This window comes from Nerophis ophidion, linkage group LG24 (genome assembly GCF_033978795.1).
Source record: "Nerophis ophidion isolate RoL-2023_Sa linkage group LG24, RoL_Noph_v1.0, whole genome shotgun sequence".
Taxonomy (NCBI): Eukaryota; Metazoa; Chordata; class Actinopteri; order Syngnathiformes; family Syngnathidae; genus Nerophis; species Nerophis ophidion.
Window position 1 is genome coordinate 13,686,062 of NC_084634.1, and position 17,500 is coordinate 13,703,561.

Genomic DNA, 17,500 nt, shown 5'->3' on the forward strand with positions numbered 1-17,500 from the left:
GGCGGCGTCAGCTGACAAATTTAAGTCAGAGAAGGATATAAAGTCTCACCTGTGGTCTATTAATCATCTTCAGCCCACAACCCTTTTTTTTTCCTTTGGAGGGAAATAACTTTTTTTTTTTAATTGTCGTATCTTATTGTAAATTCGGCAATGCAAGAGAATTTTTTTGTTGAATTGATACAAGCTCCTTATTAATATTTTTTTAAATCAGTTTGCAGCAGTGGTGCACGTGTAATGAGCATATAATCACACACATTTACATACACATATATACATACATAAGTATGACATCATGATATGAATTGACCCCGACATAAACAAGTCATAAAACCTATTGGGGTGTTACCATTTAGTGGTCGTTTGTACGGAATATGTACTGTTCTGTGCAATCTACTAATAAAAATTTGAAACAATCATCACATGGACAAAGATAAGACCTTCTGGAGGAAAGATTTATGGGCAGAGGAAACCAAAAAATTTTGCTGTTTGGCGACAATACCCAGCAATAGGTTTGCAGGAGAAAGATTAGGCTTTTTAATCCAATGAACACCACACCTACCGTCAAGCATGGTGGTGGTAGTAATATGCTGTGGGCCTGTTTTGCTGCCAATGGAACTGGAGCTTTACAGAGAGTAGATGGGACAATGAAAAAAGAGGATATATATATATATATATATATATATATATATATATATATATATATATATAAGAAAAAATACTTTTAATTCAAACTTATCCATTTACAAGCCCTGTTCAAGAACAAAATAGGTCGTAAATCAAGGTTTCATTGTATAGTTGTTTTTCTTTTTATTTATTTTTATTTTTTTTTTAAATACTCAAAAGTAAGAAGTATCGAGTGTGCCAGTATGTAACTGTGGAGGGGGGCATGGCCCGCGGGCCTGCAGCGAAGCAGGGTGTGCCAGGGCCGCCTTTGAAGTCATCAACAGGTGCATGGATGGCCCAGGTGGACCTTTATTATCTAATCACCTGACGCTAACTTCGAGGCCGGCCATGGCACACCCCGCTTCGCTTCAAGCCATGCCCCCCTCCACCATAACATATATGTATAACATATATATAATTTTTAAAAGGAAAACCTTTTTCCATATATTAGCCGCACTGGACTGAGTTATTTACACAGAAATATTTTGTAAATAATTATTTTCAGACCTTAATTGTTTCCAAATGGTGTTATAACACGGCAGTAAAACGGCGGGTCAAACAAAACAGAAGTCATCGTCACAGGCCCACTAGCTGCGCAAGCTAGGTCTCCAATCAGTTAAACAGACTCAATAACTGTTTTGCTGAATTTACTGCGGAATTTGTCAAAGTGAAACAACACTAAAAGAATGCTGTTGTAAGTTATAAATACCAACATAGACACTCATAAACATGTTAGCGTATTTGCTAATGCTAACGGCGCTAGGTTGATTACATTACGATAGCATGTACAAACATACATGAAAACAGTCCTAGTAAGTAAGAATGGTTTTAGGTGTATTGTAAAAATTACAACTGTTGCTCAGAGTGATGAATTAAGAGTAAAATTGCTATGGATGGCTGGAAGACAAACAAACAAACAAAAAAAATGCTACCTTGAAATTGAAGCAACTATCTTTAATATGGCTGTTAAAGCTAAGAAAACATCTGCAAATTAGTCGCACCAGATTCTAGAGCAGTGTTCTCTGTAGTGATGAGTCACACTTTTCCATCTGGCAATCTGATGGACAAGTCTGGGTTTGAAAGTTGCCAGGAGAATGGTACATTTTAGACTGCATTGTGCCGAGTGTGAAATTTGGTGGAGGAGGAATTATGGTATGGGGTCACTTGAAGGGGGTGTGGCCTGTAGGCTTGTAGCAAAGCGGGGTGTGCCAGGGCCGGCCTCGAAGTCAGCGACAGGTGCGTAGATGGCCCAGGTGGGCTTATTATCTAATCACCTGTAGCTGACTTCGAGGCCGGCCCTGAAACACCCCGCCTTGCCCTCCACAGGTTGTTTTTCAGGAGTCAGGCTTGGCCCCTTAATTCCAGTGAAGGGAACTTTGAATGCTCCAGGATACCAACACATTTTTGGAAATTTGCATGCTCCCAACCTTGTGGAAACAGTTTGGAGTGGGCCCTTTCCTCTTCCAACATGACTGTGCACCAGTGCAAAAAGCAGGGTCCATAAAGACATGGATGACATATTAAAGTAAGAATGGTTTTAGTTATATTGTAAAACGTACAAATGTTGGTTGGAGTGATGAATGAAGAGTAGCATCGCTATGGATGATTATAAGACGAACACGGCACTAATGTTGGGGAAAAAAATGAAAATAAATAAATAAATACCCGTAAATATGGCTTTTAAAGCGAATAAAATATATCCAAATTAGTCGCACCAGACTCTAGAGCAGTAGAGACGCATTCTCTGATGTGATGAATCACGCTTTTCCATCTGGCAATCTGATGGACAAGTCTGGGTTTGAAAGTTGCCAGGAGAATAGTACATTTTAGACTGCATTGTGCCGAGTGTGAAATTTGGTGGAGGAGGGATTATGGTATGTGGTCACGTGAAGGGGGGGCGTGGCCTGTGGGCCTGCAGCGAAGCGGGGTGTGCCAGGGCCGGCCTCGAAGTCAGCGATTGGTGCGTAGATGGCCCAGGTGGGCCTATTATCTAATCACCTGTAGCTGACTTCGAGCTGACACACCCTGCCTTGCTGCAGGCCCGCAGGCCACGCCACCCCTCCACAGGTTGTTTTTCAGGCGTCGGGTTTGGCCCCTTAGTTCCACTGTAAGGAACTTTGAATGCTCCAGGATACCAACACATTTGTGGACAATTCCATGCTCCCAACCTTGTGGAAACTGTTTGGAGCTGGCCTTTTCCTCTTCCAAAATGACTGTGCACCAGTGCACAAAGCAAGGTCCATAAAGACATGGATGACGGATTAAGAATGAATGGTTTTAGTTATATTGTAAAACGTTGGTTGGAGTGATGAATGAAAGCGTAATTTCGCTATGGATGGCTCGAAGAGATGAACATGGAACTCACGGTGTGAAAATGGGGAAAAAACAAAAAAAAACATTACCTGAAAATTGAAGCAACTATTGTTGTTAAAGCGAAAAAGAAAACCTCTCCAAATTGGTCACGCCGCCTTATAAGCCGTAGGGTTTGAAGTGAAAGAAAAAATATGGTGGCTGATAGTCCAGAATTTACTGGATGATGATCCAAAAAGTGACATAAGTGAACGTAGAGGAGTGAGGGTAGCGCGTCACTACCAACCTCAGCTCGTTAATAAAAATGTACACAATGTGCAGGTGTTATCACACTGCAATCACACCTTTTACAAGGCGGGGTTACAGCCTGTGAGCTAAAAGGATTAGCACCAATACCACTCAGAGGAATCAAACGCAGGACGGGGGAGGGGTGGCAGCCGCACTTGGCTCTAAATCAATACCCGGCGTCCAGCGATCAATCCTCGCGGCTCCGATGACCGACTGGCCCCTGGCGCCCTGGCGCGCACAACAGTCCCCGCTCCCCTCCTGTCAAAACAGCCACGAGTTATCGCGGCCATGGATCAGCCGAAAGTCGGCCGGAAGCCGGGCTCCGAAAAGGAGAGGGTGTCCTTGGCTTTTGGAGGACGCTCCAGCGAGGCGTGGCGTAGCCGCGGCTTCACGGTTCCTCGCAACGCTTATGCAAGCTTTTGTGTCCGTGCAAATTCTCACAAAATCAATAATTAGGCCGGTGACAGCCAAACGTGAGGTCGTCGACATTGGGTGACATTGCAGCCAACAGGGGGCAGCGCTTAGTCGCTGTTTCTAACCATAGCGAACCCTAGTGATGTGCGGGTCGATACTGAAATATCGATACCAAATCCATCCATCCATCCATCATCTTCCGCTTATCCGAGGTCGGGTCGCGGGGGCAACAGCCTAAGCAGGGAAACCCAGACTTCCCTCTCCCCAGCCACTTCGTCCAGCTCTTCCCGGGGGATCCCGAGGCGTTCCCAGGCCAGCCGGGAGACATAGTCTTCCCAACGTGTCCTGGGACTTCCCCGTGGCCTCCTACCGGTTGGACATGCCCTAAACACCTCCCTCGGGAGGCGTTCGGTTGGCATCCTGACCAGATGCCCGAACCACCTCATCTGGCTCCTCTCGATGTGGAGGAGCAGCGGCTTTACTTTGAGTTCCTCCCGGATGGCAGAGCTTCTCACCCTATCTCTAAGGGAGAGCCCCGCCACACGGCGGAGGAAACTCATTTCGGCCGCTTGTACCCGTGATCTTGTCCTTTCGGTCATGACCCAAAGCTCATGACCATAGGTGAGGATGGGAACGTAGATCGACCGGTAAATTGAGAGCTTTGCCTTCCGGCTCAGCTCCTTCTTCACCACAACGGATCGGTAAAACGTCCGCATTACTGAAGACGCTGCACCGATCCGCCTGTCGATCTCACGATCCACTCTTCCCTCACTCGTGAACAAGACTCCTAGGTACTTGAACTCCTCCACTTGGGGCAGGGTCTCCTCCCCAACCCGGAAATGGCATTCCACCCTTTTCCGGGCGAGAACCATGGACTCGGACTTGGAGGTGCTGATTCGAACCGATCCAACGAGAGCTGAAGATCCCGGTCAGATGAAGCAATCAGGACCACATCATCTGCAAAAAGCAGAGACCTAATCCTGCGGTCACCAAACCTTGTTGCTTTAATATCGATTCTCAAATCAAAATTGTAATACTTTTGATACTTTAATCAGGGGTGTCCAGACTTTCAAAGTATGCGGGGCCTCATTGACTTTATTTTTTTTTCATTTAAAAAATGCTAAAAATTGATGTTAATAGGTGTATCATTAATTAATTTATCATTACATACTAATCGTGCGGGTTACATGGACCATCGTTGCAAGACGCATTGTAGCAGGTTTGACTCTTGTTTATTGTTTCAATGAACATGCTTTCGTTCCAGCCGATCGCGCCAGTTTCTAGCTCGACCTCCTTTCCTGCTCGTCTCGGCGCGCGTTTCGGTGGCCGGTGGCTGCGTCTTCCGCGGGGGCTCATCTCTCTCCAAGTCGCTCTCGTCGTCGGTTGTTCCTTATCCTACTTCTGCCACGATTGCTCCTCCTTCTCCCCTTTTATGCTGCAGCAGAAGATGCAGGGATTGAGAGCAGGTGTGTTGTTTACGCACCTGACTCGGATTGCTGCAGCGTCGCTACAAGTGCGCCCCGCCTCTCCGCTCCGCTGCATGCTCCGCCTCCTGGCCGCCATCTCGGGTAGGACCGCTGTCTGTCTGTCGGCTCCGTCTCTCCACACCAATGTTTTGCTACATTTTTACTTTGTTTTTTAACTATCAATATAAAATAAAACAATTGCATGACTTTGTCGTCAAAAATTCTGCCTGTATACAAATATGAATGTTCATTTACACATTTAAAATGATCATTGAGGTTTTACTTTTTTAAATTGATTAATTCATAACTAAGAATTGTTTAATTTTTTAATTAGTGAAGTGAATTATATTCATATAGTGCTTTTCTCTAGTGACTCAAAGCGCTTTTACATTGTGAAACCCAATAAAAAATGTATACTATCATTGAGTAGTGAAGTGAATTATATTTATATAGCGCTTTTCTCTTTTGACTCAAAGCGCTTTACATAGTGAAACCCAATATCTAAGTTACATTTAAACCAATGTGGGTGGCACTGGGAGCAGTTGGGTAAAGTGCCTTGCCCAAGGACACAACGGCAGTGATTAGAATGGCGGAAGCGGGAATCGAACCTGCAACCCTCAAGTTGCTGGCACGGCCACTCTACCAACCGAGCTATGCTTTTTATCATGTTGCACAAATGTTCCGTTTTTCTTGTAAAATTTTGACTCGCGTTGAGTAAAATTCCAACTTTTTTTATAACTCTGCCAAAATTCAAAGTTTTTCTTGTGAAATTCTGACCTTTCTCTTTTGAAATTCCAACTAGTTTTTCACAACATGAATGTTCATCTTTGCATAGTGTCATGTTTTGTGGTCATGTTCTCTTTGGTTTTGGACTCATGGTGCACTCTTGTTTGTTTTGTTACCATGACAACTCATTAGTTTCACCTGTTATGTGTCCACGGCTCACCCACCTGAGTTGTTTGGACTCACGCACCTGTCAATCACTGCACCACCATTTAAGCCTGTAGTTGCCAGGCAGTCCACCTGGCGACACAACCCTCGACACACTCCTGACAATTCTGATTGCTCACTTCTTGCCATAGTTTCATGCTTTCCACGTGACAGTAAGAGTAGTTTTGTTTGATGTCCTTTGTGTGTTTATGTGTTAGTTTTGTTTCTGCGTTACGTTTGTTCCTCGCCTTGTGCGCGCCCTTTGTTTTTTTTATTACTTTTGAGTGTTAAAATTAAAATAAATGGTAAATGGTTGTACTTGTATAGCACTTTTATACCCATTTTTAAGGAGCCCAAAGCGCTTTGACAGTATTTCCACATTCACTCATTCACACACACCGTCGGGTCCGGTCCAGTCGCTTTGCACCAAGGGAAAACAAACCGCACCAAAGTCTTTGTCATGACACATGGTATATATATATATATATATATATATATATTATTAAATGCGTTGTACGTGTATAGCGCTTTTCTACCTTCAAGGTACTCAAAGCGCTTTGACACTACTTCCACATTTACCCATTCACACACACATTCACACACTGATGGAGGGAGCTGCCATGCAAGGCGCTAACCAGCACCCATCAGGAGCAAGGGTGAAGTGTCTTGCTCAGGACACAACGGTCATGACGAGGTTGGTACTAGGTGGGCATTGAACCAGGGACCCTCGAGTTGCACACGGCCACTTCCCCACTGCGCCACGCCGTCCCTTTTAATGTTGTAAATACAAAATTGTATATATCTAGAAAGGGTGGTCCTAAAAAGGTAGGCATTTTTCTGAGGTCTGAATAAGGTCACAAAAACAAGTGTGTGTGTGTGTGTGTGTGTGTGTGTGTGTGTGTGTGTGTGTGTGTGTGTGTGTGTGTGTTCTTGTATTCCTTCCCTTCTTGAGACATCAACAATCTTAGAATATGAGAAATTGTTCCACATTTGATTTCTGTAATTTGCAATCTATTCTCGTAAAATTATTACTTTTTAATGCAAAATGGTGAAATTTTTTTCGTATAAAAATCTGACTTTTATCGCAATCTTGCCAATTTTTTTGGTTCTTGTAAAATGGTTACTTCTTTTTGGAGTAACATTGTGAACTTTGTCATAATTTTGCCAAGTTAAATTCCGATTATTATTATTATTATTATTATAATATTGTCAAAATGTTAGTTTTCTTTTAAAATGTTGATGTTTTTTTAGAGTAAAATTAGGACTATTTTCTTAAAAATACCAAAATTGTAGGCTTTCTTGTAAAATTGTGATTGTTGAGTAAAATTCCAACTTTTCTCATGACATCGCACAAATGTTCAGTTTTTCTTGTAAAATGTTGACTTGCGTTAAGTAAAATTCCAACTTTTATTATAAGACTGCCAAAAATTCTAAGTTTTTCTTGTGAAAAATGTGACCTTTTTCTTGTGAAATTTCAACTCGTTTTTCACAACAAGCTTTTTTATGTTTGCATAGTACGTGAAAATCATTATTGTTGATACAAATCTTTATATATCTAGAAAGTGTGGTCCTGAAGAAGTAGGCATTTTTATGAGGTCTCAATAAGGTAACAAATACAAGAGTGTGTGTGTGTGTGTGTGTGTGTGTGTGTGTGTGTGTGTGTGTGTGTGTGTGTGTGTGTGTGTGTGTGTTGTACTCCTTCCCTTCTTGAGACATCAACAATTTTATAACATTTGGAACAATTTCTCATATTCGTTCTGTTTCTGTAATATTGCAATCAATTCTCGTAAAATTATTACTTTTTAATGCAAAATAGTTACGTTTTTCCATACAAAAATCGGACTTTTTTCACAATGTTGCCAATTTTTTTTGTTGTTGTTGTAAAATGGTGACATTTTTCTGAGTAACATTGTGAACTTTGTCATAATTTTGCCAAGTTATATCCTGAATATTATTATTATATTGCCAAAATATTAATTTTCTTTTAAAATTGTGATGGTTTTTTCGAGCAAAATTACGAGTATTTTCTTAAAAATGCCAAAATTTTAGGCTTTTCTTGTAAAATTGTGACTGTTGAGTAAAATTTCGACTTTTATCACAATATCGCACAAATGTTCCGTTTTTCTTGTAAAATTTTGACTTGCATTGAGTAAAATTCCGACTTTTATTATAATACTGCCAAAATTCAAATTTTTTCTTGTGAAATTGTGACTTTTTTTCTTGCCAAATTCCAACAAATTTTTTCACAACAATCTTTTTTATATTTGCATAGTATGTATATATTATTAATGTTGTAAATACAAATCTTTATATATATATATCTAGAAACGGTGGTCCTATAGAGAATTTTTCTGAGGTTTCAATAAGGTAACAAATACAATAATCTGTGTGTGTGTGTGTGTGTTGTACTCCTTCCCTTCTTGAGACATCAACAATTTTATAACATTTGGAACAATTTCTCATATTCGTTCTGTTTCTGTAATATTGCAATCAATTCTTGTAAAATTATTACTTTTTAACGCAAAATAGTTACGTTTTTCATACAATAATCGGACTTTTATCACAATTTTGCCAATTTTTTTTGTTGTTCTTGTAAAATGGTGACATTTTTCGGAGTAACATTGTGAATTTTGTAATAATTTTGCCAAGTTATATCCTGTATATTAATATTATTATAATATTGCCAAAATATGAATTTTCTTTTAAAATTGTGATGTTTTTTTCGAGCAAAATTACGAGTATTTTCTTAAAAATGCCAAAATTTTTGGCTTTCCTTGTAAAATTGTGACTGAGTAAAATTTCAACTTTTATCACAATATCGCACAAATGTTCCGTTTTTCTCGTAAAATTTTGACATGCATTGAGTAAAATTCCGACTTTTATTATAATACTGCCAAAATTCAAATTTTTTCTTGTGAAATTGTGACTTTTTTTCTTGCCAAATTCCAACTAATTTTTTCACAACAATCTTTTTTATATTTGCATAGTATGTATATATTATTAATGTTTTAAATACAAATCTTTATATATATATATAATATATATATATAATCTCTAGAAACTGTGGTCCTATAGAGAATTTTTCGGAGGTTTCAATAAGGCAACAAATACAATAATCTGTGTGTGTGTGTGCGTGTGTGTGTGTGTGTGAGACAGTTGTCGGTCTGCAGTGTTTAGGCCACAACACAAAAGGTGGCATTTTACGGCTGAGCAGCGCCGCTATTTTTGACTCGGGCTGGGCTGGCGTACCAAGGGTGCCATCGCTCAAATGGCGGGCGAGGCCATGGCGCCGGTTGCTCTGGGAGAGATCGATAGAAGTCACGCAGTTTATGTTTGCCGAAGGATCGAAGAGGCAAAGCAAGAAGTTGTTTCACCGCTCAAATGGTGAGGGGGAAAAAAAAAACACAACACAAAAACACAATTACTTATACGGGAAAGCGGTGAATCATAAATTCCCCGCACAGATTGAATCTGCGTCCCAAAGAACTGCGCCGGGGTCTTAAAGGGGGTTTTAAAGAATGATATACGGCTCTCCGTCCCCACAGCTGATGCATTTTTTATGTTTGAAAAACCGGAGGGGCTTTCTCACCTTCAATTTTAAAAATGTTTACTCAGCAGCACGCCCGAGAGCTGATAAAATAAGCCGGAGCCTCTGAATTAAAAATGATGCTTCGCCATCCAAACTGGCCCTGTGACGGCCCCCTGCGGTGTCCCTTCCCTCACCCGGTAATGTGATTGAGGGAGCGATCGTTCCTCACAAGTTTACGCGCAACTCCGATGAAAGCACTCGACTTTTGTAGTCGTCGTTATTTATTCTACCTTTTTGTCGGTTTCCAGGCAAAGACTGGACTTCAAAGTCACCAAACTAGGAGATTGTATTGTTTTGAGGCTTATTAGCAGTCAGCTTGTGGTGTTTATGAATTTTTCAGGTGTTTTTTTTTTTTTGTAGCCTTAACCTCGAGAAGTGCATGATTTTTGATTGATTGTTTGATTGATACTTTTATTAGTAGATTGCACAGTACAGTACATATTCCGTACAATTGACCACTAAATGGTAACACCCCAATAAGTTTTTCAACTTGTTTAAGTCGGGGTCCACGTTAATCAATTCATGGTTAAACATTTGTAAAGCAAATGTTGATGTTTTGCTCGTTTTACATACCTAATGGCGGTAAAAGCACATATCCACAGCCCCTGTTCAAATGACTGTACTGTTTGGATTCATTAGAACTAATGATAGCAATGACTATTAGAATAAATGTTTCTAAGTTATCACAAAAATTTAGTGTTACATTGAGTGCCCGGTGAGAAGCAAAAACATGTCTTTGAACTTACTAAGAGTAAGGCTTGTAAAACACGGTGTAAGGGGGAAGCAACATGAAGGTGTTCCGGTTTCTTTCATGTATTGTAATCAAATAAAAATATATTGTTTGACCCAAGAACCACAAAAGCGAAGAAGAGGCAGGACCACACTCCCTTCCATTCGACCTATTTTTAAACTGCTTTACGAACCTCTCTTTGTTTTTTGTTTTTATTTATTTATTTTTTTCATTTTTTGTTTTTTACTGACATCCAGCATCAGACATTTCTATCAATTACATCAGTGGTCCCCAACCACCGGGCCGTGGCCCGATTGGTACCGGGCTGCAGAATAATTTTATTCATTTTTATTTAAAATAAAAAGTAAAATAAAAAATAAAATTTTTTGTCTTCTTTTTTTTAAAATTAAATCAAGATAAAAAACACAATATACACTTAGTGCACCAACCACAAAAACCTCCCTTTTTCATGACAAAGAAAAAATAAAAGCCCCCCCGCCCCCCTGGGCCGCGGATACAAAAAGGTTGGGGACCAGTGCATCACATTATATTCACATACATAATACAGCTGTTTTCTGCCCTAAATGTCAAAAGTATTTGTGTTTATATCCCCATCATACTACCCACCCCCCCAAAAAAAACTGCAAAAAACAAACAGAAAAAACACAAAAAACAAAGTAGTATCTACAAATACATCAATTAAATTAACAAAAAATAAATACATTGGTAATAATAAACAGGAAAATAATTTAATATAAACAGATACATACATACACATACATATGCATACACAAACCTCTATTTGAACTCTTTTACGAACCTCTTCTTTGAACAGTTTTACGACCTTTTCTGTGAACTGTTTACAACCCCGCCCCTCTGGAAGCAGCTGTCGACATGTGGTCGGAGAAAAGTCCAAATAAAGGAGGAGGCATACAATCTCTCATCAGAGCGTGGGTGACATTGTAAGAGGTCACAGGTCGACACGTTTCTCCTCAAATTGAACAAAATGGATTTCTGTCTCTGTTTCTTTCCTTGCTTCTTGTCTTATTTAATACAAGTCATCAATATTTGAACCTGACAACTTTAATTACCGAATGTTTTACTTTTTAAGGTCCACTCCCAACTAAAACTGACTCAATAACTCACTTCCTTATTGTTGTCCACAAATCGCAGGCATTCTCCTTGTGTTTTACACTTGAAGATTAATTCATGTTTGGACACATTTACCCCCGCACCTTAATAGAATTTGTGTAGAGGTCATTTTTGTTGAAACAAGAGATTATCATCACACATCAACATCTCTAAAATGTGAACGCCGCCTCCTTTTGCTAGGTCAGCGTTGCAAATGTAAAATAAGTTCTTGATTGTCTTACCCTGGATGAATATATGTTAATTGAATACAAACCCCGTTTTCATATGAGGAGGGAAATTGTGTAAGATGTAAATATAAACGGAATACAATGATTTGCAAATCCTTTCAACCCATATTCAGTTGAATGCACTAAAAAGACAAGATATTTGATGTTTAAACTCATAATTTTTTTTTTTTTTTGCAAATAATAATAAACTTAGAATTTCATGGCTGCAACACGTGCCAAAGTAGTTGGGAAAGGGCATGTTCACTACTGTGTTACATCACCTTTTCTTTTAACAACACTCAAACGTTTGGGAACTGAGGAAACTCATTGTTGAAGCTTTGAAAGTGGAATTATTTCCCATTCTTGTTTTATGTAGAGCTTCAGTCGTTCAACAGTCTGGGGTCTCCGCTGTCGTATTTTACGCTTCATAATGCGCCACACATTTTCAATGTTAGACAGGTCTGGACCGCAGGCGGGCCACGAAAGTACCCGCACTCTTTTACTTCGAAGCCACGCTGTTGTAACACGTGGCTTGCCAGAGTCTTGCTGAAATAAGGAAGGGGGGGCCATGATAACGTTGCTTGGAGGACAACATATGTTGCTCCAAAACCTGTAAGGACCTTACAGTATTAATGGTGCCTTCACATATGTGTAAGTTACCCATGCTTTGGGCACTAATACACCCCCATACCATCACAGATGCCGGCAACACTTGCCAAAGTAGTTGGGAAAGGGCATGTTCACCACTGTGTTACATCATCCTTTTTTCTAACAACACTCAATAAGCGTTTGGAACTGAGGAAACTAATTGTTGAAGCTTTGAAAGTGGAATTCTTTCCCATTCTTGTTTTATGTAGAGCTTCAGTCGTTCAACAGTCCAGGGTGTCCGCTGTCGTATTTTACGTTTCATAATGCACCACACATTTTCGATGGGAGACAGGTCTGGACTGCAGGCGGGCTAGGAAAGTACCCACACTCTTTCTTTACAAAGCCACACTGTTGTAACACTTGTCTTGCCGAAATAAGCAAAGGCGTCCATGATAACATTGCGTGGATGACAACATATGTTGTTCCAAAACCTGTATCACATGTGGTGATATCCTTTACACACTGATGTTAGTTTTTGATGCAATACCGCCTGAGAGATCAATAGTCTATAATTTCATCGCTTAGGTGCAGTGATTACTCCAGATTCTCTGAAATTTTTGATGATTTTCCGGACCGTAGATGGTAAAATCCCTAAATTCCTTGCAATAGCTCGTTGAGAAATGTTCTAAAACTGTTCGACAGAGTGGTGACCCTCACCACATCCTTGTTTGTGAATTACATAGCATTTCATGGAAGCGGCTTTTATACCCAATTATGGCACCCACCTGTTCCCAATTAGCCTGCACACCTGTGGGATGTTCCATATGAGTGTTTGATGAGCGTTTCTCAACGTTATCAGTATTTATTGCCACCGTTCCCAACTTATTTGTCACGTGTTGCTGGCATCAAATTCTAAAGTTAATGATTATTTGCAAAAAATTGTGGGTTGAAAATGATTTGCAAATCACTGTATTCCGTTTATATTTACATCAAACACAATTTCCCAACTCATATGGAAACGGGGTTTGTATAAAAATGTACATAGAGCAGGAAGTAAATGTGTCTATAATACATTACTCAGAAGGCTTAGGGTTGTCGACAGGTACCGGAAATAGGAAGTAAAATAATTGTGTGGTTTGATCAATAAATAGTGGGTATAGTTTTACAAGAAACCAATATGAGACAATTCACATCTTTTCACACACACACAAGTGAATGCAAACATACTTGATCAACAGCCATACATGTCACACTGAGGGTGGCCGTATAAACAAATTTAACACTGTTACAAATATGCGCCACACTGTGCACCCACACCAAACACAACATGAACACAACAGAGCAAATACCCAGAACCCCTTGCAGGGACGCTATAATATACACCCACCTCAACCTCCTCATTTTGTCTCAGGGAGAGCATGTCCCAAATTCCAAGCTGCTGTTTTGAGGCATGTTAAAACAAAAGAATGCACTTTTTGATTTTTTTTTTCCATAACTTGAGTTGATTTATTTTGGAAAACCTTGTTACATTTTTAAATGCATCACAACAAAATTAAGCATGGTAATGTATTAATTCCACGACTGTATATGTCGGTATTGGTTGATATCGGTATGGGTAATTAAAAGTCAGACATTATCAGATATCGGTAAAAAAGCCACTATCGGACATCTCTAATCATCAGTTACTGGGAACTGGAATCACTGCATCGGCCCAACGTTATATGTCCCGCATCCATACTGTCCAAACTATCAGTTCCTGCAACTGAAATGTAGTCAGTTCAAGTCAAAATCGAAGTCGTTTCACTGAGTAAACTTTGAACTACATTGACGCTTCACACTCTTACAACAGATCAAGTACACGATCGGATTTTGCAGTCTCACCCAATAGAAGTCCACAGTTTGGGGATTCGGAGTAACGCACCCCCCCTGTGAAGGGGTGCGTTACTCCGAATCAGAATGGCCACCACAGGTCAGCGTTATGCCTTCGGGGAACTTCACACCGAGGATGATGAAGCACATATTGTCCCAGGCCCGTGCTAGCCCGGGGAAGCCAGCTTTACTTCCGTGAATTATTAACTATGATGTATAGCCCCTACTGCACCAAAGCCAGTCCGGATTTGACCATAATCTAATATCTGTTTTTCTTTTTTTTTTATTCCTCCCCTCCTAAGATTTATCCGTCACTTAAAGAAATCAAGGAAAAGAAAGAGCGGGCTTGATGTATGTCTGTGCCTCGGTGCTGGAGCAGGACAATCTAACACCTGAAATAAACCTGGTAAAAACGTGTAAGGATTAGAGCCCCAGGGCACGAGTCCTGGACACGGAGAGACAGGAATCAAATGTTTGCATTAAAGGTCGTTTTTGGGGGCATTTTTTTTTTTTTTATTGTGTCAAGTGCATTGAAAATATAATATAAAAAAAAAAAACATACAAAAATTATCCAGGGTAAGACAATCAAGAACATATTTTGCATTTCCAACGCCTAACTCCTAATAAATCATAATCAAAAGTATTTGTCATTTTCAACCGATATTCAGTTAAATATGCTACGAAGACAACATATTTGATGTTTTTTTGCAAATAATCATTAACTTTAGAATTTGATAACAGCAACTCGTGACAAAGAAGTTGGGAAAGGTGGCAATAAATACTGATAAAGTTGAGGAAATGCTCATCACACACTTATTTGGAACATCCCACATGTGTGCAGGCTAATTGGAAACAGGTGGGTGCCATGATTGGGTATAAAAACAGCTTCCCGAAAAATGCTTAGTCTTTTACAAGAAAGGATGGGGCGAGATACACCCCTTTCTCCACAACTGCGTGAGCAAATAGTCAAACAGTTTAAGAACAACGTTTCTCAAAGTGCAATTGCAAGAAATTTAGGGATTTCAACATCTACGGTCCGTAATATCATCAAAAGGTTCAGAGAATCTGGAGAAATCACTCCACGTAAGTGACATGGCCGGAAACAAACATTGAATGACCATGACCTTGAACCCTCAGGCGGTACTGCATCAAAAACCGACAACAGTGTGTAAAGGATATCACCACATGGGCTCAGGAACACTTCAGAAAACCACTGTCACTAAATACAGTTGGTCGCTACAGTTAAACCTTTACTATGCAAAACAAAAGCCGTTTATCAACAACATCCAGAAACACCGCCAGCTTCTCTGGGCCCGAGATCATCTAAGATGGACTGATGCAGAGTGGGAAAGTGTTCTGTAGTCTGACGAGTCCACATTTTAAGTTGTTTTGGGAAATATTCGACATCGTGTCATCCGAACCAAAGGGGAAGCGGACCATCCAGACTTTTATCGACGCAAAGTTAAAAAGCCAGCATCTGTGATGGTATGGGGGTGTATTAGTGCCCAAGGCATGGGTAACTTACACATCTGTGAAGGCACCAATAATGCTGAAAGGCACATACAGGTTTTGGAACAACATATGCTGCCATCTCAGCGCCGTCTTTTTCATGGACGCCCCTGCTTATTTCAGCAAGACAATGCCAAGCCACATTCAGCAGGTGTTGCAACAGCGTGGCTTCGTAAAAAAAGAACGCGGGTACTTTCCTGGCCTGCCTGCAGTCCAGACCTGTCTCCCGTCGAAAATGTGTGGCGCATTATGAAGCGTAAAATACGACAGCGGAGACCTCGGACTGGTGAACAACTGAAGCTCTACATAAAACAAGAATGGGAAAGAATTCCACTTTCAAAGCTTCAACAGTTTCCTCAGTTCCAAACGTTTATTTAGTGTGGTGAACATGCCCTTTCCCAACTACTTTGGCAAGTGTTGCATCCATGAAATTCTAAGTAAATTATTATTTGCAAAAAAATACAATAAAGTTTTTGAGTTTGAACATCAAATATCTTGTCTTTGTAGTACAATCGAATATGGGTTGAAAAGGATTTGCAAATCATTGTATTTTGTTTTTATTTACATCTAGCACAATTTCCCAACTCATATGGAAACAGGGTTTGTATAAGGACCCCAAAATGGCATCTATTAGGAGACATTATCTGGCGTCTGGTTTTGCAATATTATGCAAAACCAACTTTTCTCCCCTTCTGGTACCTGCTGATGTACTTTTGCGATCTGCATAAGTCCCGGAAATAAGCTCCGTCTTGTTTTGGGTAATTCATCCTCCACCTGTTGCCATTTTTAATACAAATTAACGTACAGTTCTAACTTATATCCGTCAGTAAACTCTCTCTGGAAGCGCTAAAAACTACCGGTACAACAAAGATGAGGGGGAAAAGACGCTGTCAAAGTGGAGGCACGTAAATTAGAGCGCTAGCCAAACGACACAGCCTGAAGAGATGGTCAGAAAGCGGCTTTAAGATGGTCTGTAAAACATAATCTATGCAACATTTTGACCAAAAAACCACCATTACATGTTATGGAGACTACAAGAAAGTGTTTTAAATGTAGACAAAAATCAAAATATAACCCCTGTAATGCGCCTTTTGTATGAAAAAAGAACTGGTCATCGGCAGTGCGTCTTTTAATTTGATGCACTTTATGATCAGAAAAATACGATGAATGAATATATGGAAGACGCTGGCTTGTAAATGCCCCTTTTTTAAAAAAAAAAAAAAGAGTGTTGTGTTTCATTTGATGCAGCCGCATTATTTAGTTTTTTGGATGGTGTGAAATGAGGAATTAGGTCAGTAAAATGTGGAGACTTTTAAGCTTTAATGCTTTATCTTCCAGACTGTTTGAAGTCAATGAATGCACGTCATTGGCATTCAAGCACTGACGAGCTCCGCAGATGAATACTTAGTGCTTGTGGATGACTGACTCCATTATCTTCCAGTTTGGGAGTTAACTTCAAGAGGTGGAGCTTGATTGATATTATGTCTTGTTTTTTTTTTTTTTATTAGACCTTCATGCATGTTGTTGGAGCTGCTCTGAACGTAAGTCATTGTCAGACCCCTGGAGAGGAATGTGGGGGCTTGAAGAAAATGACGAAATGTTGTTTCGGAATTAATGACCAGGGTTTCCCTTACATGTAATTGATGGTGGCAGCCCACCATTACAAAATAAAGGCTGCCACACCTTCAAAATATGCTTTTTTTATGTAGACATATATATGTATATACAGTAGAGATGCGCGGTTTGCGGTCTCGTCCGCAGATAAACCGCGGGTCGGGCGGTTGAC